This window comes from Microcebus murinus, chromosome 3 (genome assembly GCF_040939455.1).
Source record: "Microcebus murinus isolate Inina chromosome 3, M.murinus_Inina_mat1.0, whole genome shotgun sequence".
Taxonomy (NCBI): domain Eukaryota; kingdom Metazoa; phylum Chordata; class Mammalia; order Primates; family Cheirogaleidae; genus Microcebus; species Microcebus murinus.
In genome coordinates, this window is record NC_134106.1 from 79,658,575 (window position 1) to 79,683,350 (window position 24,776).

General features: G+C 45.1%; 1 protein-coding gene across 1 annotated transcript in view; it reads left to right on the top strand.

Annotated features, from left to right (window-relative positions):
- The first annotated feature begins 1,889 nt into the window (after positions 1 to 1,889).
- NPAS2 (neuronal PAS domain protein 2) overlaps positions 1,890 to 24,776 on the top strand; it is a 182,538-nt gene continuing 159,651 nt past the window's right edge. The window contains exon 1 of the mRNA XM_012740460.2: positions 1,890 to 2,171. The gene's annotated coding sequence lies outside the window, so the exon portion shown is untranslated. The remainder of the gene's footprint in view (positions 2,172 to 24,776) is intronic.

The window sequence follows — 24,776 nt, forward strand, 5'->3', positions numbered from 1 at the left end:
GAAGGAAAAGAACTGGGTAGAAAAACAAAGCAAAATAAAATAAATCAAACATGTTTTCTTCTTTTGGAAAGGGAGGGACTTTAAAACGATGATGGGCCAAACACCTCCTCCTCTTTCATGAAAAGCCCTCCAAGTCAGAAGCAAGCCTGAGAATACCAGCTGCTCTTAGGATGCTCAAAGCTCCTTGCAGCTGATTATTTTTCAGGAGGAGAATTAGACAAAAATAATACAAGTGGGAAATAAAGAGAATGACCTACTTTACAGGGGGGAAAAAGGAGCTCTGTGTGAGTGTTTTGATCTAATTGACGGTGTGGGGTTGCATGCCCAAATAAGGCGCTGCTGGTCGGGTCTGCGCGGGAGAGGGCATGTCTCAAACTCGACGGAGAAGAGAAAGCGAGAGGAACCGCGTGGGGTGGCGGGAGCCCACCCGTCCACCGTCTGGGCTTAAGCTCCCAGCAAAGACCCTAGGAGACCCCTTCTGGCCACAGAATCGAGTATGAGAGGAAAGGGCCTGCAGGGGCGCTTTCCTTTCCAGGGCCACTTGCCGGAATGTGCGAGGGACCCAGGGACGCCCGAAAAAGGCTGCACGGCGCAGATCGCTGCGCCAGGCAATGTGCCTAAGTGATGTCAAGGAAGAGGTGACCTAGCCGTGGGGGTCTCTCCTTTCTGTGGGGCTTCTACCCAAGCGCCTCCCCGTTGTGTACGGGATAAAGGGGGACTGCGAGTCTGGGGAAACCGGCCACTGTTCCGGACCTCAGCGGGGGCACACGGTCTCCCCTTTTCGCCGGACTCGGTCTCGGAGCCCCGCAGAGTATCAGAAGGCAGCTCCGGCTGCCGGGGACTATTTATGCGCATCTGTCTCCGTTCGGTGTTTGCGGGAGCCTTGGTAAAAGCCTCCCTGTTTTCTCGCGCGCGCCTCTCTCTCTCTCAGGCTTCTCTTTTTCTTGGATTCTTGCCTGTCTCCTCCCACAGAGGAAAAAAAAAAAGGTCACGTATGTTTGGAAAAATATGTAGGTCAGTGGAACATTTCCTGCACTGGTGCAAAAGGAGAGGAGGGCAGCGGGGGAGGGGCGGGAGAGGCAGAGTGGAGCTCCGAGCGCGCGCTCTGGGCTGCAGCCCCCTAGCCCCACGTGCCTCTGCCGGGGAGGGGGGCACTTAGCCGGGTCCTTCCCATCCTTGACCCATTTTCCGGACCAGCTACGTTCGCCTCAGAAGAGGCACCGATGATACCATCCCAGCAGCCGCTGCCGTCCTCCCCCAACACTGCTCGCCCATCTCTCCCCCACCTCTCACCTGCCCCCTGCCCTTCATTGAGAAATCACCGTGGGCCCCGCAGAGACGCGCGGGTGTCCTGGGTCGGGACCCGCGCGCAGCCCTGCCCCTCCAGGACAGCGTGTAGGGGGGTGACAGTTGGGCCCCCCACGCGCGGGACAGCAGGGTGGCGGCGAGCACTACGAGGGTCTGCACTAGGCAGAGGCTAAAGATTCCTCGATACCCTCAAGTGACAACTTTAACGGGACCTCGGTTGGCAGCCCCGCGTCCGCTCGCCTCCGCTCTCGGCCTGTTCATCTCGAAGCACAACCCCCCAGCACCCAGTCTCTACCCTGCGCCCCAGGCCGGACCCTGCCTCGAGTCCCTTGCAACCCGGCAGAGGCGGCGGTGGAGCGCGGGTGTCTGCGCCGCGCGGGGAAGCCGAGGGTCCGGGGTCGGTCTGCCTGCGGCGCGCGCCGGTGCGGGTCCCAGGCTGGGTCCGGGCCAGGAGAGACCCCGCAGGCAGCGGAGGAGCGGGGCGGGGGGGGGGGGAGGGGGGAGGAGGAGGGGAGAGGGAGGAGGGCGGAGGGAGGAGGAGAGAGGAGGAGGAGGCAGAGGGGGAGGCGGCTCTCCCCGCCGGCTCTGCGTGCGGAAGAGTTTGCCGCGCGAGCAGCCGGCCTCCCGCAGGAGCCGAGGGACCCGCGCGGCGGCGGCCCAGGAGCGGCGGCCGCGGAGCTCTGAGACCCGGAGCCGCGGCGGCGGCGGCGGCGGCGGCGGCAGCGAGAGCAGCGCCTCCCGCCGCCGCCCGGGAGGAGCTCGCCGCGCCTGCTCGCCGCCTCGGCTCCCAGCGGCGGCGGGAGGCGCGTCTCCCCGGCCCAGTCCGCGCCCGGCCCCGCGGGGCCGCTCCGGCCCGCTCCGAGGTAAGGGGCCGCGCCTAGGGGCGTTGGGGGGCCGGGGTGGGCGTACGTGCGCGCCGGGCTGCAGGACTCGGTCACCTGCTCGCCGGCGCGGGGGGCGCGGGGGCCGGGAGGGGCGCGAGGCTGCGCGGCGCGGGGGACCTGGGGCGCTGGGAGGTAGGTGTCCCCCCCAACAGTCAGGCCACCGCCCAGTGCATCCCGTCCTACAGGACGGTAGCTACGACTGGGCTGGTGGGCTCCGGGCGCGTCTCGACGCGGGAGGCAGAGGACTCGGCATCCCGAGCCTCGGAATTTGGGGTTCCTCGAGGTGTATCGAGGTGGATAGGGGTCGTGCCCCTGGGCAGCAGCTTCGGGGATTGCCCGCTGCCCTCCCTGAGTCCCATCGCGCGCCCCCTCGAAACGCGAGGAGCCGGAGACCCCCCAGAGAGTGCGGCGTGCGCGCCCTGGGCCCTGGTCTCTCCGGGTCCCTGCATCGGAATCGGTTCCGGGCCGGACTGGGTGCTGTGTCTGCCCCCGAGAGCTTGGACGTTAGCCTGGCTCCTCGCGTCGCTTGGCCCCCTGGAACTCCCCAGCTTGGATGCCAGCGTGTTTGTTGTTTTGTTGAGAAGTGTGCCCCCTCCCTGAGCCGAGGAGGGGCGCACCTTTGACCTTTCTAAAGAGCCTGGGTTACCAGGGGGAAGGGACAGGTACCAAGGTGCTAAACTCAAAACCAGCCCCTCTCCTCTGCTTGCCACTCCTTAACTGTTCAAGGTAAGAAAGTTTGTTTTCAGCCCTCTGATTCATAAATAATTAGTAGCCAGTTTTGTTGATTAAGCAAGATGGAAACCTTAAATATATACACACGCACTTCCACAAAGTCTAAAAACCCCCAAGGTTGAATCCGGGAGGCTTTAGTTTCCGAAAAGTTAATAGCCATAGCCATGGAGTTCAACAGGTGTTCAGGAGGGGTCGGAGAGGGGAGAGTTCTAGCGTTTTTACTTTACCCATTGCTTTGGTCTCCAGCCCAAATTCATTAAAGTGGTTAGCCTATTTCTTTGCAGGTAAAATATTGACTAGTTATTAAGTTAATCAGCAGAGATGAGCTAGCCAGTCTTGATCATGTAGAACCCAAACCTTTTTCTTTAATAGGAGGGTTTTTACTGTTTGGACTTCCCAGGTAATTAGTTCTAAAGCAGTTCCCGGCAAGCCTCAGCTCTGCTAAGATCTCTGTCTCTGGCAGTAACTTAGTCCCCATCCAGTGAATTTACCAACTAATTACGGCTTGCATTAAAAACAGCTGCCTTCCTTGAGAGACACCGTTCAAATTGAAGTGCACATAATCCATCTTTCTGCCACTAAGATTTCCTTAAAGGAAAAATTTGCCAAAAATAACTCCCAAATTTATTTTTAAAATAACCCCTAAATAAATATAAGTGTAATGTTAAGAAGAGTTATTCTGACCTGGGCCACTGTTTTACAAAAGTAAAGATTTCAGTGTTTCATGCAGGGCTAAAACAGGACCAATAGAAGTATTGGTATTTCTTAGCAGTCTACTTAAAGATTTAGTTAAAAATAAAGTGTGCAACATAAAGGCATTCGGTAATTATCTTCCATCTCACAGAGAGATGTGGAGTGTGACTTAGAAGACTTGTAAATGGGCTGCTTTTAGCCATTTTCTTCTTGGAAATCGATGCCTCTATTTATTTGCTGATCTGTCCCACTGTGCGTAAATGTAGAATCAGTTTTATTCTCACTGCTTCCCAGAGTGGTTCCTGTGGAGATGAAAGGAGGGAATACATTCTAGAGGAAATATGTTATTAATAAAACGTTAACCCCCAAAGAGTTAAACATGCCAAGAAAGGAACCAAGTGAGGCTTTACTAATTAGTGTGATGAAAAAATTCCCTGGTCTGTTGGGAGAGTGTTCAGATGGTGACTAAAGAATTGATCTGTACGTAGAAAACAATAATTGTTTTTAAGCCCGTTTGATTATTTTAAAACAATTTGGACCCTTGAAAAAATATTACTGGCTGTTTAGTAATGAAATGATAAAAATAATGAAAATGGTAAAAATAATGAAAATGGTTAAAGATAACACACATCACCTGATGTGTGTCAGGATTAAATTCATCTTATTTTTGAAAAGTCGTTTTTAAGTCTGTATCTTTTCTTAAGTCTGTAATGTTTATAGCTCACTCTTAACACTCCTACTTGTTCTTAGGTTAAAGATTTGAAGTTAATTTCTTCTAAAATAATGAAATCTAATTTCTTCTAAAATGAATTTCGACTAAAATAATGATGTATGCATATACTTTTACTATTACCTTCCTTATATGTTAAAATTTTTCAAAAAGTCTTGCTTTTGAACCATAAGAGGCCAAAGTTCTCTTGTTTCTTGCTTTTTCCTAATTTTTAAAATAAGTGTGTGTTTTGTTCTTTACATGAATTGTCAGTTCTTCCAATGTGATCGTGCCACTGTCTGTCCCATGCACGCTGAGACTTCGCTTTCCCAAGGGGTCAGGTGTTGAAAATAGCCCAGTATAACCCAGTATTCTTGGTTGCTTTACGCCAACAGTTTAATTGGCTGCATCATAGCAAGCATCTAATTGAGTTTCGTATTTAAATAGTGGAAATGGTACTTGATGCATTATTTGCTTACAGAATCGTTTGATTAGCATGTCTCTCATCCTCATTCTATTTGTAGCGAAGATGGGAGGTCAGAGACTGTCACATTCCCCACAGCATCTCATCCCTATGGGGCCTTGTTAAGAGTAGGCGCTCAATAAACAGGTGTGGGAAATGAGCTGAATTGTCGGTGAATGCTATCCAAAGGTTAGAAATTTCTGAATGCAAATGAGGTACTTAACTATGAGTAATTCTACTTTAAATGTGATGATGATTAATAGTATCTCAGAGCACTAAATAAACATTTATTAAATATGAGCATATGTTTAAAAGGAGAACTTTTAATGCAGTCTTTAGCTAAAGCACTACTGTTTCTCACTTGAATTCCTTGAGATTAGAGACTGCTTGGCATTTTAAGCAAGGTCATTTCTTAGGTAAAGTTTCCCCAGAGACCACTTGAACTTTTGTTGGTCTTAAAACAACGTGTGGCTCCATATGATGATTCAGAATAGAAAGGAGAGAGTTGATCTTCTACACACTGATGTGAAAAAAAGAGTATATGAGGAGATGGAAAGTGCTGGACATTATAGTACTCATGAATCACCTGGGGCCCTTGTTAATTGCAGATTCCAACTCTGGATGTCTGACATGCCCCCAGAGCGTCTGTATTTCTCACAAGCTCTCAGATGGTATGTTTCTGGGCCAGTTCAGCCTACCTTTACTGAGCGTGTACTATAGTGGGCGCAGGTGATACAAAAATATAGACAATAGGTCATCCTTGTCCTTGAGGAGCTCACAAGATGAGAAAGAGAGATCGATTCTTTCCAGACAGAAAATGAGGTCCTACGATGCCACTCTGCAGGGTGGTGACCAGAGAGGGTCCTGTGAAAGGGGATTTTCCAGTAGGGCTTCCACATTGCTGACCTTGACCTATAGTCGTGTTTGAGTGGAGAGCCTTGTGACCTGGCAGGAAATAAAATGCGGATTTTGAAGTCAGACAGATCGGAGGTAGCCTCCCTGCCTAGCTACTCTGTGACTTGGAGCAACTTTTTAACCTCTCTGAGCCTCAGAGTACTTGTCAGAAAAATAGTTCCAATAATGCTTACCTCACCAAGTTTATAGGATCCACCAGTAAAGGAGGCATGTTAGGCCTAACAAAAGTGATTGCCTTTATTACTGTTGATGGGAGAGGAGGGCTAGAAAGCAAGGAGGACAAGGAGGTTCCTAAAATATTTTCCATGTAGCTCACCAATTAGAGATTCAATCTGGTTAACCAACAAACCCAAGGCCAGCAGTAGAGAACCAGGCCAGGGCCGGAGGGCACGCAGCTGTGGAAGTTAATCAGATGCAAAATAGAATTATTGGGTGCATGCTTATCTCTACCCTCTTCTTGCAGTCCCCTGGCTTCTGGTTGGTTTTTTTGATAGCCCTTCTGGCATTATGTTCTTCTGAAGCTGTTCTTGGTACTTAACTTGTTAGGTTCTATTGATCAAGACTGTTCATGGCAGTCAGGTACTCCTTAAAAATATAGTGCACAAGGGAGGGCAAGCACCTCTCCTCTCTAAGGGGCATAAATCCTTTCCCTGGTGGGGCAGTTTTAAGGATCAAAGCCATCAAGCAGTCCCTTTCACCATAGTACAGAGTTACCTGAAAGCAGTACAGGGCATGTCAGAATTCACCTGGGGTTTCCAAGGCAGCGGTGTCCTTCACTATGACTTTAGGAAGGGTCATCTGGGTGGCCCTGAAAATGCTTTAACCAACATCACTCTGCTTTTCTTTTTTATATTGTGGGGTCCTGTTATTTGCAAAGGAGATTTCTCTGCTACCATTCATGGAAATGCCCCCTGGAAGTAAATCTTGAAAACCAAGTTCTAGGAGAATGGCAATGGCAGTTCGATGTTTGAGGCAAGGAAAATTAGAGGACTGGAGCCAAGGCAGGCCTGGGTGAGGGAGAGATACCAGGGACAGAAAGGAGGGAAGAAGTATCTCACACCCAAGATGCAGATGCAAGCAGTGGTGGTGCCAGAGGTGCCACCCAACGATACAACTTTGTGCACTTGCTGCTTTGCTAAAGACCGTGGCAGAGAATGTTCCAGGGCCACTGAAAATTACCCAGGCTTCCAGAAAACACAAGCCCATCTAAAGGCAGACAGGTGACAGAGCCCAGCAGCATGATTCTTCCAGCCTCTTCTGAACCAAAAATGGCACTGCACAATTTTACAAAGGATATATACTCCCCTTGGTGGTAAAATATTAAGAGCTGGAGATCATTTTAACAATTATTTTTCTGTTTATAAAAGTACATAGTTTTTGGAACAGATAGAAAAGAATGAAGACAATAGACTACCCACAATTTCAAGGAGTATTTTCCTTTCAGTCTGTTTTCTATGCATGGAAATATTTTTATATTAGATTTTTTAAAAAATGAAAACCTTGAAAAAGTTTTCAAATAACACAGAACTGTTTCTAGTAAAAAGAAAAGGATTCCCTATACCTCTGTAGCCTGCCCAATAGTTATTACCTCCCCCTTTTTTTTTGCCTGGCAGAAACCTAATTTTGTATAGGAGCCTACCCTCCCCTACCTGGCTCAGGAGGCTTACCTGATTGGCCAAGCAACCGTGGTGAGGCCTGCTGCTCTTGCCAGCGATTGGCTTGCTGTGAGCATGTGGGCCCTGTCCTAGCCAATAAAATGTGAGGGTAGGCTGTTGGGAGGCTTCTGGGAAAGTTTCCCTGGCTCTTAAAAACAGGCAAGAGAAGATGCAGCCCTTTTCTTCCACTGTATTCAGTGATGTGTGGTTACAATGCCTGTGAGCTGGGCAACCACTAGAGGGGCTGGCCAGGTCCCAGCTGACCCGCGGAAGAAAGCAGAGATGGAGAATGGGGCCTCCATGGTGCCCCCTTGACTTTCTGAATTGCCCAAGAAGGAGTCTGCTTTTGGGAGGTTTGTGAAATCCTGAAAGCTTCATTACTGGGTGAAGCAGGTTGAGTTAGGTTTTCTGTTAGTTGTAGCCAAAAACAACCTAATGTTGCATCCCATAACTTTCAACCCTTCTCAAGAGGTAACTACTGTTCACCTGTACCGCTAGTCATTTTTACATGTATACATGTATATGTACATTTTTAAAAAACAGAACACATTTTCATTATTTAGGGACTTTTAAAAATTTGGCATGGGAGTTTTTTTCATCATTACTTATATCTATTTTATATTAATATTTGAAAGCTATAGAGTATTATGCAGAAGTATGGCTAGGACATAATTTAACCCATTTTTATTGATAAACATCTGTTGCATTTTGTTTCTACTTCTTTGGCATTACAGTGTTTATGTTAACTTTCTTATCTGTATATCTTTGTGTACATTTCAGGTTTTTTTGGTCAGGGATTACTAGGAAGAGCTTCCTGGGTAAAAAGACACATCTGTTTGAAATATTGATAGATGCTGCCACGGTGGTGACTAAAAGAGCTATGCCCATGTACCTTCCCACCCACAGTGTCTCCTGTCTTAAGCAACCACATATTGTCCATCTTTTAAATCTTTTCTATGAATTTTCACATGCTTGAGGTAATACTCTTTATAGTTTTCTAGTTGTTTGCTTTAACCTGAACCTAAGCATTTCCCCACATTATTAGTAATTCCAAGTAAACATAATTTTAATGGCTACATCATAGTCTGTGATAATTGCTTTTGGAGTGTTTCCATAGTATGAGGACACAAAAGGGAATATTTGAAATCAAGGCTTTCCATGAAAATTAAATAGATGTGATCGACCTTGCTGAAATCTTGAAAGATTTCCTGAAAATGGTGTTGGGAGACACACCCCTCCAGGGATCTATCTGTTTCTAAGAAAAAACCCTGAGGAAAACGGGCTTCCCCCATGCATTTCTAAGGAGCTTTGTTGCTTTTAGAATCCATAGAGTTTACAGTCAGTCGGACTGTGAATTCAGTTCTCTGAATGTGTAGTGGTCACTTAAATATTTTGTGCATTGTATGAGACATAGCTGAAAAGTGATTTTTCTGTAATCTTTGAATCTTTTTTGATTCTACTAGAGAAGACAGGAGAACAAACGGGATGGATGAAACTCCCAAGAAATGTTAATCACCCTTCAGAAAGGACACATTTGAAAAGCACCATTCTTGTGCCTGGCCCTCTGATCATCCTTCTACTTCCTTACTCCCAAATATTAGTGTGTGGCCTTGGGAACACTAGCCTTGTGATATCCTCTGATGTGAAAGGAAAAGGCAAAATGACAAAAGGAAAACCCTTCTCAGAGGAAACAGAGAACATCCAAAAAAGATACCTTAAAAACACAAAAAAACTATATGAAGACTTCATGAGGACATCACAAAGCAGCCAGCATTAATTTTTGTCTTTGTTGTGTGCACTAAAGCATCCCAAATATCCCGACATGACTAGAATTATTAGTCATTAGACTCTGTGCAATAATAGGACAGGTGACAGAGGAAACTCAGACCACCAAGAAATAAGCATGTCTCTGTTTTTTTTTTTATTAATTTTTTGTTAATGTCTCTATTTTTTGGCACATACACATAAACTTTACTTCTTCATTCAGATATTTTAATTGTTTTAAACCTGGTGCCTAGTCATTGGTCCTCAGTGTGGGCCTACATTCCTTTTGGGGTAATTTCACAAATAATCCACTTCAGTAGAATTCAGATTTGTCTTTAGTATTACGTAAAAGCATCCATCCAGTATTTTTTCAATCTCAGGACTTTATGGCTTCCATTTCGCACTGTTCCATGTTGCAGGGTTAAGGCCTATTTAGAAATTGGCAGCATCACAGGTCTACATGTTACAGAGTGAGCAGTTCAGATCAGCCACCTGTGGACCAAGTGAGGAATGGGAGGAGATAGTACCTTGTAACTAGAGAGGTTTCTTTGAGGAGGTGGGTTGGAGTGAGACAAGGAGGAGCCAGTCTGGCTGCCCCATTGGTCCAGCAAGTCATGCATTTGCCACTTCGACACTTTCATTCATGCTGTCCATGAAAGACATGGCCTGCAGTATCATCATCAGTTAGTTGTTGCAAAAGATGCCTATTGCCCTGGAGATCAAGATCTAATGAAAATATGAGGAAAACTTTAAAACCCAAGTTTGGGTGTGTGTTGATGGTAGGGTCGGGGTAGACGTGTTAGCTGGAATATTACTGAGAATCATAGCCATGGAGCTCTGGAATATCAGCTCATCTAATGATCAAAAGCAGATGTCAGCCTTTATGTGACCTCTCCAAGGCCTTCTTAATGGTCAGGGAGGATTTTGCTTTTATGGCCTCTCCCTTTTCCCCTTCATACTATTGTCAGAAAGAGAAATTCATTCATAGCCAATTTGCATGGGAATTTGGTAGAGTTTTTATGATCTCTTAAGCAAAAGAACTCGCTTCTGTTTCCAATCAGATGTAGCCCTTGACTGTTAACAATCTCTTGGATTTATGGCTCAAAGCAAACTGATTTCATCTGAAGTAAGAAAGCTGCTTATTGTTGATCTGCTTCTGGGACTTTCCACCATTGGCTTTGTCTCCCAGTTCTCCATTCTGAGAGTAGTGAGGTGGCCTCTGTCCCCTTGGTCCTGGGACCATGGAAGCCCTTGTCACCTGACCCACTCCCTCTTCTGGAATGTACAACTCCCATACACCAGGTTTACCAATAGGGGTAAAGTAATCAACTTCATAAAAAAATCAACTTCTTCAGTAATACCCCCAAAGCACAGGCAACCAAAGCAAAATTGGACAAATGGGATTACATCAAGCTAAAAAGCTTCTGCACAGCAAAGGAAATAGTCAACAAAGTGAAGAGACAACACACAGAATGGGAGAAAATATTTGCAAACTATACATCTGACAAGGGATTAATAACTGAAATATATAAGCTCCAGCAACTCAATAGGAAAAAATAAATAATCTGATTTTTAAAAATGGGCAAAGGATCTGAAATAGGCATTTCTTAAAAGAAGACATACAGATGGCCAACAGGTATATGGAAAAATGCTCAACATCATTAGTCATCAGAGAAATGCAAATCAAAACTACAATGAGATATCATCTCACCCCTGTTAAAATGGCTTTTATCCAAAAGGCAGGCAATAATGAATGCTGGCGAGGATGTGAAGAAAGGGGAACCCTCATACACTGTTGATGGGAACGTAAATTAGTGCAACCGCTATGGAGAACAGTATGGAGGCTCCTCAAAAAACTACAAATAGAACTACCATATGATGCAGCAATCCCACTGCTGGGTATATATCCAAAGGAGGGGAATTCAGTATGTTGAAAAGATACCCACACTCCTATGTTTATTACAGTGCTATTCACAATAGCCAAGATATGGAATCAGCCTAAATGCCTATCAGTGGATGAATGGATACAGAAATTGTAGTGCATATACACAATGGAATATTATATAGCCACAAAAAGAATGAAATTCTGCCATTTGCAACATCATGGGTGGAACTGGAGAACATTATGTTAAGCAAAATCAGCCAAGCACAGGAAGACAAATCTCATGTGTTCTCACTCATATGTGGGAACTAAATATTAAAAACAATTGATCTCGTGGAGACAGAGAATAGAATAGTGGTTACCAGGGCCAAGGAAGGGTAGCGGGGAGGGAGAGATAAAGATGGGATGGTTAATGGGTACTAAAATATATTAATAGAATGAACAATATTTGATAGTACAACCAAGTGATTATAATCGACACTAAGGGTATTCTTTAAAATAACTAAAAGAGTGGAATTGGAATGTTCTTAACACAAAGAAACGTGAGATGCCTGAGACGATGGATACCCCAATTACCCTGATTTGATTGATTCACATTATATGTCTGTATCAAAACATCACATGTACCCTATAAAGATACACAACTATTATGTACCTATAACTTAAAATTTTAAACTTTAAAAAATAAAATCTCCACCCTTTGACTATCTTCTTTACTATCATGTAATCTGAAAAGGTACCACTTTTAGAGATTGTGTCTAGGGGGAGCACAGGACCCCTGGATTTGGAGTTCAAGGTGACCTTGATGAAAACAGACTCCTCTATTATACATCTCCATCCTGACTTTTCCACTCTCTCAGGCCTGCAGACCCTCACTCCATCACCTTCTTTTGCTGTCATTTATCCCTCAGCATGCTGACAATCAGCTCTCAGAGTCCTGAGTCCTTCACTTTCCAGGTATTCCTGGGACGCTTCCTGGACTCTACCCAGCACTCTTGTCTACATCTGTGCGTGTGGTTCTCATGACCAAGCATGGCTGCAGCTGTGTCTGAGAGCACCCGTGGACCCCAGCCCCTTATACGGGGCAGACACATACGTGTTCCGTTAATTCTGTTGAGGGAAAGAGAGGAGAACTGTACTGATACCTGACCACCAAATAACAGATGCGACCTACTCAATGCAGTGTCTAAGGACACTCTACAGCACCCTGATTTCTCTATGGGCAGACTGAGCAACTTGTGTCTGCCTTTCCACCTCGGGTACTTCCTCAGTCATCCTTGTCCCCTGATTTCTTTAGAAACCTGATCCAAGAACTTACCTTTGTGGTTTCCATGCTGCATCTGCCCTGGCAGTTATTGGCTCCTCCTCGTCCAGGGCCCACTGCTGTCGCTGTGCAAGTCCAGGGTGTCGTTTCCCTCGTGCTCTGTGAAAACGGTGGTGTCTGGGGCGGTGAGGTGCCCTGCTCCCGTGTGTGTCACATCTGTTTGCACTTGTGCTGTTTGGTACACACAGAGCCACTCCATGGGAGTCATCTGTTACCCTTCCAGCTGTGCAATGGGTTTCCTTTCTCATCTCCCCGTGCCTGGGCTAGTGGCATTCTCACTACAAGAAAGTTGCTGCTAGCCCCCTTAGAGCCCTGGGTTGGCCCCTTCCTGGCAAAGACTCTGGCAATAGTGGGGGTACCTGGTGAAAGAGACATCATACTTAAATTTTTAAAACAATAGTGCTTTGGGGATTCCCAGTTTCTGTGCAGCTGCACTGTTGGTATGAATTAGCTGTCCAAAGTGGTCAGCTGTCTAACCTCTGTCTAAAACCTCCTTATGATTCCATCTTGCTGTGTGTCTAACCACATATCTCTTAAGCAGCAGAGTCTCGTTTCCCATTTTGTGCTTTTTGGGTGGTATCATTAGGATGTACTTCCCTGAGGCTACGTTTGTGTTTTCTAACAGCTCAGGCTTTGGCAGCTCTTGTATATATTGCAGCCTGTTTATATGAGATAGCTATGAAAACATTCACCCTTTTCCTTGGGTGTGCCAGCATTGACCTATGACCTGATTTTAAGTCACAGCATATGAGTGGCCAGTGCTGTAGGGGTCAGGGGCACTTTTATATGGGGTTATGAAGACAGCTGTGGCCCACAGCGGAAGGCTTTGGCAGCCTGACATGGTAACCATGACCACGTGACCTTGGCGAATCACATAAACACCGAGACCCTGTTTCTTCATCTGTGAGAGGGGGATATTAATACTCAGGATGAAAATCAAGACGAGCGAATGCTTGTTAAAGAGTTCCATAAAATTGGAAAGGCATATTACTGCTTTCTTACTCATTGCTTGTGACCAACTTTCATCACTCAAACTCCTGCACACCCAGCTGGACAAAGGCCAGCCCCAAGATGTTTTCTTCTTGAATGAAGTGCTTGGTTTTTTTCAGACGAAGTACATTGCTAGCAATTAAAAACACAGCATATCCAGTGTTCTTTTAAAAGCTATCATAATAGGAAAAAGTGAAATACTTAAACTTATAGAAGCCAAACACTTAGAATGTCTTGGCAGTTGCTTGGGGTTGCACAGTTTGCTTTTGAAAGCTTTTGCCACTTACCAGAACAAAGTACCCTGATAACCTTTTGTGTCTTAGATTTCAGTCCAGATCAAATAGCCCCTCCGCATTCCCATGGATTCTGAGATTTTATGGGCTGTGTGGGGCTGTTTTGCCATGATAAATGTGACATAATGCTACTTTGTGTGATCTTTTGTTTTTTCTGAAGAGGGTTGGCCTGCAGAATTGAGGCTCAGTTCCCACCATCCTGGAAAGATCCTGTCATTTTTCTCTTGTGTCAGAATCCCCTACAGAACAAGGATCGCCTGATTGTCAGTGGAACCAGAAGTTTCTATTCTTTGGATTTGAGACACACACACGTGTGCACACAGGATTCTGGCTAATAAGTTGATTTGAGGGTAGGAGGAAAGACCCTCAGTGATCGTCCGGCACAAAGTGGCTCACGTTTTCCAGATGAAAATTAGAGGTTCAGAAAGTAAAAGGGCCTTTGCCTAGTCCTGCAGCTTGCAGGGGGCTGGGCAGGCATGCCAGTCTCCTCCAGAGAGTGGTTCAGTGCTTCTCTTTCTCTGTTGAGACCTGAGGAGGTTTCTTCACCTGGAAAATCAGAGGCTTCTCAGGCCCAGTTCCAGAGGTTCTGCAAGAGTGTGGCTTTCCAGGCCTCAGCCAGCACACGCACCACCCGGAAGTCCTGGGAGGGACATGCTGCACACCAGTGGCCAACTTTGCCCCGAATCACCTTATCTCTCTGCGTGCTTTCCACAATCTGCTTTCTGCCACGAGTATAATAAGATAAGGAAGGCAGAACCCTGGAGGCAGCTGGGTACAGGGAGAAACAAGGACGAAGCTGGACACAGACTGTCCAGCTTGACTTCTGGCTCACCCTCTTAGGCCCTGACATCCGACTTTCTTCCAGATAAGCAGAATAAACACACGGAGCTTGCTCACCTCTGCGAAGAAGAATAAAATGCCTGTTTATTTTAACAGCTATGATTAGCCCTTCTCATGCATGGCCCAGACGGTAAGGGTCACCCATAGGATTTTCTCACCTGCACTTTTTTACTCAGTAACTTTGTCACAGCCAGTCCTTGGGTATCTCTTTATTATTTTGCCATAAGACATCAGACAAGGGAAACATATCGTTAGGAGTAGAGGTCATTTGGGAGGGGGCACCCTGAGGTCAGCTGTCATTGTCACACTTGTTTACTCATTTGCTTCGCAAGTCTCTTGAGGGAGGCACTAAGTCATTCCCATTTTACACACAGGACACAGGTTCAGAGAAGCTAAATGGCTCGCACGAGGACAGTCAGAGCAGGAACCTGAATGCAGCGCTTTAAAGAAGGATCAAAAATAAAACAGCCAGTTTTTATTTACTTCTTCTGAAGCGCTGCTTGCAAGAAGATAGGATGTGTGTGAAACAAGTCGAGCTTCTGAAAGGTGACTTGTGCAGCCTCAGTGGTCTCCTGAGCATGAGTGAGGTGGCCGTGCTGGGTCGAAGGCAAGTCCAGGCTGGTGCCCGTGCTCTGCCCCATCCTTCAGAGAAGGAGGCCGCGTGTAAAAGGGTGCAAAAGAGGAATGCTTGCAGGAAAATCTTTTTTAGGGCACAATCATTGTTCTGTTCCTTGCCATCTTTTAGTAGCTAACCAGCTTTCCAAAATTGTTTCTCTGGCTGTAATACGGACTGTTAAATCAGGACACTCATTGCGTCTCTCCTCATTTTTTTTGGAGTCAGGTACATCTTTCTTCAGCTGAGCACAAGCTAGAAGTCAGCAGGAAAAGGTGGAGGCACCTGCCACCACCCTTGTGAAATTCCATTCCACCTGGGCCTCGTCAGCTCCAGGCCTAGGGACTCACTGATTGTGGGGAGCCTCCTAGAGGTCACTCGGTCACCCCGACACATAGCCTCTGGTCCCCGTTCCCTTCCATACCTGAGCACAAACCTCAGCACTCAGTGTGATGTTAAAGAAAATCTATGCAAGATAGGTACTTTCGAGTAACAGGGTTTTGTAACTTGTTCTGTAGTTTGACTCCTGGGGAGTGTCCCTCAAGTGGTCCCCTTAACTCACTAAGAGCTGTTCCGAGCACCTCAGCCCTCTTCCCCCTGCGCCAGCTTTGGTGGCTGGGGGCAGAGAGACTGGGCTCTTGTGGGGGGAGCACTGAGGAGCCCAGTTAGGTCACTTCTGTCTTTGTCTACCTTCTTGCTGCTGCCATGGGTGAAAACAGAAGCAAAATCTGAAAATAAACATCAATAAAATAATTTTGTCTGTCCGATGATCGACATACGTATGCACACACAAAACCAAATTTGTTCTAAGGACCTTACTCAGATTTGTGCCATGCCCGAGTTAGAGGGTTGGGGTCTTCCTCCCAGTGCCTTCTCAGAATGAGTGTCTCACCCTGCCCTGAAGAGAAATTGCACTTGTGCCCAGAGGCAGTGGTGACAGGGGTGGTGGAGTTGGGGTTGCTCGTTGTAGGGCCAACTGTGGAATAATACAGTCAGAAGTTAATGATTTAAGGGGTTCCTCAGAGCTGTAATTATGCAAGCTGGGTAGGCTGTACCCGGTGAATGCCCCTTTTCACTGGTTCTATACTCATAGAATTTTGGGCATCTTCACTTCAAGACCTCCCTGGTTCTGTGAGGTTGCAGCTTTGCACTATCATGAAGGCAAATCCCCACCATCAGCAAAAGGTAGACAGGGTGTGGGAGGAATGGTTCTCCAACTTTTTCAGATGGGGAAAAGTTTGGTCAGAAATACAAAAGAACTTTGGAAAGAACGTGAGAGGGGTTCTGTAAATTGTAAAACGTGGTGCTACTCTTAGTTCTGGGGCAAGTTTTTCAGGATCAAAAATTAAAACCAAGAATACCTTTGGGCACTTTAGCTCAACTAGTAGCTACGCTTGCATTGCTATTTCCAGTAAATTATGTCACTTAGAGACACTGGAGTATACAGCAGCCGGCCCCCATCCTTCCAGAATGTATTAATGTTCTATGGCAAATCAAGTATGCCAAGGAGATTTTATTCCAGCCAAAGCAGAAGTGTGAATTCACTTGAATTCAGGCAGAATAGATAATTCATTCAGATAACCTGAGGCCCAGGGGGAATCTATTTTATGTTCTGTCTAAAAGTTAGATTGTAAAAGGCCATATTCATGCTAATATTCTAATCTCTGTTTTACCTTGCTGTGATTTGCCATTTTTAGACAAATAGTTTACATTCTACCTTTGCAGTCTCCTCTTTTGATAACTATCCAGAAACTTCTGGGCAGTATTTGAGGTTAGCTTCCAATCTGATTGAAGATAAACTGAACTTTTTTTCAAATTGGTCTTTTTGTTCCTTTCAAGCTGAAGTGAGGAAAAATTGGCTGAGAAGAGGTGACATGGAAGAGAGACACTGTGACACTGTTATCCTCAACTTTGACTCTTATCCAGGAGTGTGTCAGAGAGGCAGGGAGAGAGTCAGGCTGTGACAGACCTGATAGATACCTTGGTGGTCAGGAAGCCAGAATCACCGTTTTACAGATGGGGAAACTGAGACTGGGGCTCAGCAATGGCAGAGTCCAGGGTGGAAACCAGTCTTCATCCTCCCATCATGAGGTCATCTTGGGCCTCCTCCTCACCTTGTTCTTTGCTCCGCCCTTTCATTCTCATCCTGTCTTTCAGTAGTGGTGCTGCTCATTTTAGAAACAGGAATGGGATCATAGAAGCACTGCATCTTTTTAAGCCTCAGATTGCCATCACTGGGTTAGCTTATTTTTATGATTCCCATAAGTCATATGGGTAATGACAAATATTTAAACTTTGCTTTTCATGAATGTGTGTACTGATTTATTTTCTTTTTTTCCATAAAAATTTAAAACTATCACTTTTTTGTTACAAATTATTATGGGGGTACAAATGTTTTTGATTGCATGTATTGATTTTGTTATGCTTGAGTCAGGGTTATAAGTGTGCCCATCACCCAGATAGTGTTCATTGTACCCATTGGGTAGGTTTTTGCCTATACCCTCCAACCCACTCTTGAAGATTGATTTGCATAGTCAGTGAGTTGAGTTGGAGAAAGCAGGACACCAGGGCCAGAGGTACCCTGGTCTAGCCCCTTCTAGCCATGGGGAAGTGATTTATTTCTCTAAACCCTCTGAGGAATTGGGATAACAAGGACCACCTTCCCAAAGGGTTGTTTATAATAATTAAATGAGATAATGAGGGTGAACTTGCTTTGAAAATTGTTAATACTTCTTAAGAAGTTTAAGGGGTACTTTGTTCCATTGCTTTGGAGAAGTTATTTTTCATATGAAGAAAAATTAAGATTAAACTTTAGTAATCAACACACACACACGCACGTAGTTGACCCTGAACATTATGGGTTTGAACTGCGTAGGTCCACTTACACATAGGTTTTCCTCTACCTCTGCCACTCCTGAGACTACAAAACCAACCCCTCCTCTTCCTCCTCCTCCTCAGCCCACTCAATTCAAGGACAACGAGGATGAAGACCTTTATGATGATCCACTTCCACTTAATAGTAAACATATTTTCTTTCTTATGATTTTTAAAATAATGTTTTCTTTTCTCTAGCTTACTTTTTTGTAAGAATATAGTATATGATACATATAACATGAAATACATGTTAATCAACTGTTCATGTATCAGTAAGTCTTCCAGTCAACAGCGGGCTATTGGTAGTTAAGTTTTTGAGGAGTCAAAACTTAGATTTTAAACTTCACTGGAGTCAGTAGCCCTAACCCGCTCATTGTTCAAGGGTCAACCAACTGTAATTCCACAAAGATTCTTTTTGTGGTCCTTTAAATTTTTTCTTTCATTTCACTTTTGCCGAAAATTGACACCAGGTATGTCTAGAACTATTGTTTCATATCAGTTAATAAAATTTGTGCCTGATTTTTGAAGTCCATCTTATTCTATCGATTCTCCTTGAACAGTAGTTAAAACGGCTACTATATGTTTAAATAACACTTTTTTCTTTTTGATGGAATTTAGGGTTAACTAAAAATTGCTTATGGTTAATAGATGCAAAGTGTATTAAGGTAAATTTTCTCCTCTATATTCAGGGTGTTGATATTTACATGAACAATAAATGTTAATGATATTATTTAGTTCACCTCTCCAGGCCTCTGGGCCTTTTCCCATACTGTCACCCCTGCCTGGAACACCCTTCCTTCCGTTGTCACCCGCCGATTCTTATTCACCCATTTAGACAGCTTTGGCTTCTAAGAGCCTTCCCTGAGGGGTCTAATGTCTGTGCTCTGGGTTCCTACAGAACTTGCATGTCTGTTTCATGAACAGTATCTGAATTGTGCAGTTTTGAAGTTAACCAGCTTCTGTAGCTATCTTCCCACTAGACTATAGGTGCCCTGGAGTAGAGATCAAATCTTTTTTCTCTTTGTCTTTCAGGAGCTGCTGTATGGTAGACATGCTCTATCAGTGTTCATTGAACTGAACTGAAGGACAGGAGGCCTCTATTCATTTGAGACCCACTTTTTAAAAGTTACATCATTCATTTTTAGATCATTGAGATGTTCCATTTTATTAAATCCACTTGTATTCATAGGACCTGATTCCTCAAAACCCTCTAATGCAACCTTCTGGTGGCCGCTTCATACTCCAGACATCCTTCTCTTGTCTGTCTACAGCCATGCTTGCCTTAATTCACAACAGCCTGATGCTCCTGAGGCTTTGGGGCATTAGCATCTGGAATTCCAAACTTGATATCTCAGAGAACATCAAGTGCCTGTGAAATCACAAGTCCCCTAGTGGGAGGGCAAGGAACATTGAGAACCATATCCATCAAAGGTCACATATGCTAAGCGAAAGAGCGCAAGGGACAAACAATAGTCTGATTCCATTTTAGCTTTAAAAGATGGAAAAATGAAAGGAGTGATCCATCTGTCATAATGTAAGCATGAGGAAATGTAGAACATGGTCCTTATGAGTCAGGGGTATAGAATTAGGCTGTCTGGGTTTAAATCTCAGGCCTACTTCTTACTAGCTGTGCAACTTAGGGAAATTGCGTAAATCCAGTACCTTTACTTCCTCCTCTGTAAAATGGGAATAACTGTAGGACCTACTTAAGGATGTCATTCTGAGGATTCACTGAGATAATACGTGCAAAGCCCTTGGGATTGTGGGTGGCATATAGTAAGCCCGTAATGCCTCTTAGTTGTCACTGTTAAATTTTCTACAGTGAACATGTATGTCTCAGCCAAATATACCTATGAAAATTTTGGAGAAAGCATTACAAGTTAAAAAAAAAGAAAAAGCATTACAAGTTAAAAAGAAAACAAACATAACCCCTATCTGTGTGGCTGAGATGTTGCTGTGGGCCTGTGTTGGGAGTGGCCAGAGGGGCTGGTGACCAGTTAGTGTGACCAGTAACTAAGGGTTAGTACATTTGATAGCCAGATTAATATACACACACACGTATACACATACAAACACACATTTGCACACACATATGCCACACATTCATGCATGTACAAATATACATATATACACACACATACACACTTTTGCACATATGGTGCACACACATATGTACAGAGTTAAGCCCCCAGGTGCCAGGAAGACTGGAGCACTATCTCCCTAGGTATTTACATGTCCAGAGAGATGAAGCCCAGACCTAAGAGACATCTCTAGGACATAAAAACCCAGACTCACAGGGCTCTCTGACCCCTGGAGATATTCTACTTACGTTTTAAAAGGTTAGGGTAGTGAAGCAGACTAACCTGTAGCAGTTTAGAAATAAAAATGAAAAAGAAATAAAAATAAAAAAGAAAGGGTAGAGTAAAAACCCAGCATCCTTTCCATCTCATCTCTAAGAGTCAGAGGTTTCTCTTCCTCCTTTCTGGACAGGGAGGGAGACAGCTGCTTCTGTCATGCACATAAAGAAAATCCATCGTGTTCCATCCCTCATATGGGGCGTTGTCTACACCCATGGAGGAATTTTCACTCGGCTCTAAGCCCCTTGCTGGTGGTCTGGGCATGAGTGTCAGTGAAGAACTCTCTCCCCTGAGCCAGCCACCTCCTATGTCTGCAGTGCTCACACACACGAAGTACTTAACCATGCAAGTAGGGCAGTATCTCTGACCCTGCAGTTTGACCAGCAGGTCCCAATGACTGGGTGCTTCACTGGCCCAGAGAAACCTGTGTGCTTGTCTCTGGGATGTGTTTGAGGAACTGGGGTGATGGATCAGCACAGCCCACAGGTTTGTTGTCGGGAATAGGAGACTCCCTGTGGCGCCACCATGGTTCCTTCTTTTAGCAAAGATGCTCGGTACGTAGATAAGCAGCCAGTTTTTACCAATTGTAGCTGGATTCTTTTACAGAAAAGTACAGTTCTAATGAAATGACTCTGTCCCAAGCTATTCCTGAGAGGAGTGGAAAATGCTGGCATCTGTCCCCGGTGTCCCCACTTTTGATCAGCCTCATCTGGGAATTTCCTACATTTTCTGATCAAAGTCCAAAGTCTCTGCATTGCTCAAGCTTTAATCATTGGCTATAAAGTCCCCTATTACTGTGCACACACATTAAAATTAGGTTACAGTGGTAACAACTAAATAGTGGTTTAGTTTTGGGGGCTGGGAGGGTGGCAGGCAGGAACTACATATTTAGATAAATAATGAATCAGAGCTTTCATGATAGGAAGCTGTTTTGACAGTCTTAGGTAAAAGTTTCCTTCATTTTTTCCATGTAAGTTTTTGGTATGTTTTAAGATAATTTGTCCTATATACTGATTTTTGCTAATTGGTCGAAATGGTCATGTTTTCTGTCATTTCTTAACACTTATATCAAGCAAAAGAAGAAATGATTTAAATTCAAATGCTTTCTGAGCTCCAGTATTAACTTTTTCTTGATAAAAAAAAATTGCCATTTGCTTTAAGGAAGTTGACATTGATAAAGATGTTTGAAGGATCCGTTTATATAAAGGAAAGCGGGTGAGGTTCACGAAGGACTCCTGCATAAAAGAACTCCTTCTCAGAACTTCCCTTATCTCACCCGTCCATCAGGTGTTCAGATAGTTTGCAGAATGGGAAGACAGTGTCCTGATATCCCATAGCAGAACTAAGGCATTCCAGCCCTCACATTCTCCATCTGCCCAGGGGGAGACAGAAGTGGGAGATGCAGGCGAGTCAGATACTCCAGGAGGCAATGAGAGGAGAGAAACTGCAGGGGAGATGCCTGCCTGATAGGGCCACTCCTAACGCACACATTCACAGAGCTGTGGCAGCTTTTGCTTTCATCAGGCGCACAGCCTTGTCTGATTTTCCCTTCATTGCTGACCCAATTAATGTACGGTCTGTGTCATATTTAGCGAAGCAATTTAACTGCCCCATATTTAGTGAAGCAATTTAACTGCCCAGCACGTACCAGGCCCCCACTGTGCCCGGCACTGTGCTGGGTGGGGGGGGGGGTGCCCCAAGGTGGACACCATGAGCAGGGTGGGGAGGGCAGGGCTCGGTGCTCAGAGGCACGCCCGGGGACCTTTTACCCGGGATGCTTGGAGAGTCAGGGCTCTGATTAGCAAGTATGTCGATAATTCTCCTTAACCATATATTTCATACTCAGAACACCAATTTTCAGAGAATTAGAAGAAATAAGTCTGTGTGAACGTTCACCTTTCTTTGCTCAGTCGGTCTCCAGCCGTGCTGAGGGGAGCCCGTGATTCGGAGCGGTTTTCGGCATGATTCACCGTGGGCTCTGCAGGCGCGGAAAGTGCAGGGTACAAGCTGATGTGCATCTACCGAAGGACGCGCTTTGGAACAAACCTTTAATATAGCTTTCCCTTTCATGTAGCTCTTATATCACCAGATGAGCAGAGGGGAACCTTTGGTTGTCTGAATTCTAGATCAGTGAGTATTTAATGCTGATGCTATCTAGACGAGACATACACACTACTTCAAAGTGAGAAGAGAGTGCTTTGTGATTGCACGTACTAGTTGAGTGTAGTTGCACCTTTTTCCAGAGCAATGTTGAAATTAATTAATTTTCCCATATCATTTTGGTTAGAGAAGGAGATCGAGAGACAGGAGTGAGGAAGGCACATGAGACATTGTGCTGTGGGAATAAATGAAGACCACCCAAGTGAGAACAAGCAGAGCCTATTTGTTCAGAGCTGGCTTCAGCAAGGGGGTCGGCTGCCATCACTCGTGTTTCCACGGAGACTCAGAGGTGGGCAGGGGAGTGGGAAAGCTTTATGGTGGGAAAAATGGAAGATTTAGTGTATGTGCCCTGCTTGCAGGCTGTTGGCATGGGGAAGCCAAAGGTGGGCTAACTAGAAACGGGGCTTCCCATGTGACTGGCTGGGGGGCCATGCCTGGCTTTCTCTGTTTGGTCCTAAGTTGGAAGTGGGGACAAAAATGAGGTCAGATGTCAGTTCTTAATTCAATCCTGGCCATTTGGGGCTGATTGTTACTGAAGGTGGTGTTTGGCTTCCTGGGTTGTGGCTAGAGATAGCAGTCTGACTTCCCACAGGTCTGCTGTGGAGCAGCTGGCCCCTTGCCTTATTATTCTAGATAAGGGGTTGGCTTCCTGGGCAGAGTGCCGCAGGTAGTGGGTCAGAGTTCTGCCTTTACCTATGATCTGGCCATTGTCCCTTGGTACGTTCAGTCTCTCAATACCAACATAGCACTGGCTAAGAGGGAATAACGGTCCTACCACATCTGTTGGCAGGGCAGCCAGCCGGTCAGGTAGCTGACTGTATGCACTGCCCTCGGGCATCCAGACCGCTCCAGGTGGTCACCGGCCAGCGCCACGCTGTGACCATCTGATGTCAGCCCTGGTGTGGGCAGCTGTGTACTTGGCCATGGGGCTTGTTGACACTGTAGCTTTCATGTGCCACGAGCTCCTTAAACTTGGAATTTATATTAGAGAACTACCTCTCTGAGAGGCATGCTGTTGTATTGGGCAGGGATAGCTCCATCCAGGTTTTAGCCCATTTTTGGTAGTGACCGGCTGTCTTCATCATCTAAGGACTCCCCTGACAGTAAAAGATCCTCCTGCACCTCGTTTTCACACCTGTTCTCAGCTTTGACATGGTTCCTCACCATGGCAGAGGGTTTTCTGGCCAGGAATAGATTATCCCAAACCACTTTGGAATTTCTGTAGAAATCTGCTCCTTTCTTCAATGAATTTCTTGCCACCCCTGAGAGCTGGATGCGGTGGCTTTCCTGCCCTGGGTGCTGTGTCAGGGCCTAAGGCAAGTGGAGGCTCTTCCCAAATGGCTTGTCTGTGTCCAAGCCAGGCCTCGGTGCCCAGGGCTTCAGGTCCGACAAGCCCACGTGTGGCTTTCTGAAGGGTGTTCCCCTCCCCCATGGTTTTCTGTTTATATGTTTATTGTGTGTTTGCCTCTGACATTTAGGAAAAAGTCTTAGGTGGCAACATCATTTGTAGTCAAGGGAATCTTTTACTTTGCTAGACAATACGGAAAAAAGTTTGCAGAGTTTAAAGCATTAAGTTTTACATAAAACGTGTTTAAAAGTATTCAAGTTTTATAAATAAACTCTAAAAATATTATGTGCGGTTTTGAAAGACATCTGCAATTTTCGAAGAGGGGATGGTTTTAAAAAGGTATTTCTTCTCTTGTCTTTGTGTGTGTTTGTGCTTTTAAATTAAATGACATCCGCTGTGTGTAGGAGTTAAGTCAAAGCTGTCAAGATTTCTTTCCCTCCTAATAACAACTCTTGTGCCATTGACTACCAAGAATAACAATAAGCCCTTTTTTTTAAGTTGAAAAAGAGTATTTATTTTTGTCACTGAAAGAACAACAATTATTCATGTCTTTAAGTTATTTAAAGTATTTTTGTGAATTCTAAGAATAAGGCATTTTGAGGTTTAGCTGCACCAAATAAATATGCTTTATTAATAGGTCCTTCACCTGAAATATTTTGGTTGATGCGTCTTGGCCTTTCAATAATAGTAGGCATAATTTAGTGAGGACTTATTTGTGCCATAAACTGCTGAAAATACTTTAAGTATATTAACTCACCTACTTCTCACATCATCCTCACTGTATAGCTTGCACACTGAGGCCCAGAAGAGTGCAGCCATTTGCCTGAGATCACACAGCCATGATTTGGGAACCAGGCCATCAGTTGCCCACCATGAGCCTACCTTGACTATAGAAGGTTCCACTGTGTGCTATCAGGCATTTAGTTTTTTTCTTCTTTCCCCAACAAAACATAAACTTGGAAAAGAAAAGAA